Raw genomic sequence first — 1,027 nt, forward strand, 5'->3', positions numbered from 1 at the left:
TTGGATCATGTATACCGTAGCTTGCTGCCGCGGATACAGGATCCATACGACGACACGAGTTTCAAAGTTTCGCTTCTCTCGAGTTGATAGCGTCGCGTTTAGAGATTGTACAGAACGCCGCGACGCGATATCGCGCACCGCCGCCGCCGGAAAAGTCCATACATCCGGAATTAGCGTACAAGCCCAAGAAAACCGCGCGTACGATCGCGATAGTTACCGCGGGGTTGGAGGCGCCCGCGAGTGCGGGAGGCCATAGGGCCGCGAGACGACCGCGCGGAACAACCGCACAGGCAAATTCGGCTGCCGCGATCCCACCCGCGACATCCGCGCGTTCTTCCAGCACGGCAAGATGCTGGAATTGTAAGAAGGTCGGTCACCTCGCGCGGGAATGTAGCGAGGATCGGCACTTGTATTGCTTCCGATGCGGACAGGCCGACGTCACGCTAAAGACGTGTAATAAATGTTCGAGAAACGGGACGGAGAGTCGCTAGAGCGGGTCGCCGCGACTCCCGCGATTTCGATAGAGACCCGCGCTGAATTCGAGTCTGCCGTGTCTGAATTTTTACAGACGTCGTGTCAAGGGTCCGGAGCACCACCGTTGCGATATTTACGAATTTACATAGAGGAACACCCGCTGTTAGCTTTAGTCGACTCCGGATCGAGTAGAACGATCTTTGGGGATGTCGGAATAGAGATAGTGCGAGGCCTACGGGTTTCGACTCGTCCTACAAACGGCTTCCGGATCCGCACGGCGAACGGACAGATAGCGGAGATCGCGGAGGAAGTCAGCCTGTCGATTACGTTGTGACGGTTCGCTTTTCTTGCGCTCGGATATGCTCGTCGGGCCAGGTAGGCAAGAAAGCGTGAGACGACCAACGCGTGTTAGCGTGTCGTTACCGAGGGTCAGAGAGAGACGGTCGGTAAGTCGGCGGGACCAGTCGGTAGTAGATCCGGTGCTCCGTACGGTGCGGTCGGTAACGGTGGAGCGGGCGCGGATGTCCCCGCTGGTCGGTTGCCGTGTGGCACT

General features: G+C 58.0%; 1 pseudogene; it reads left to right on the forward strand.

Annotated features, from left to right (window-relative positions):
- The window catches only part of LOC105448550, a 7,257-nt pseudogene extending 6,449 nt beyond the window's left edge, over positions 1 to 808 (forward strand).
- The last annotated feature ends 219 nt before the right edge of the window (positions 809 to 1,027 follow it).

Source organism: Wasmannia auropunctata, unplaced genomic scaffold (assembly GCF_000956235.1).
Source record: "Wasmannia auropunctata unplaced genomic scaffold, wasmannia.A_1.0 LD336085.1, whole genome shotgun sequence".
Taxonomy (NCBI): Eukaryota; Metazoa; Arthropoda; class Insecta; order Hymenoptera; family Formicidae; genus Wasmannia; species Wasmannia auropunctata.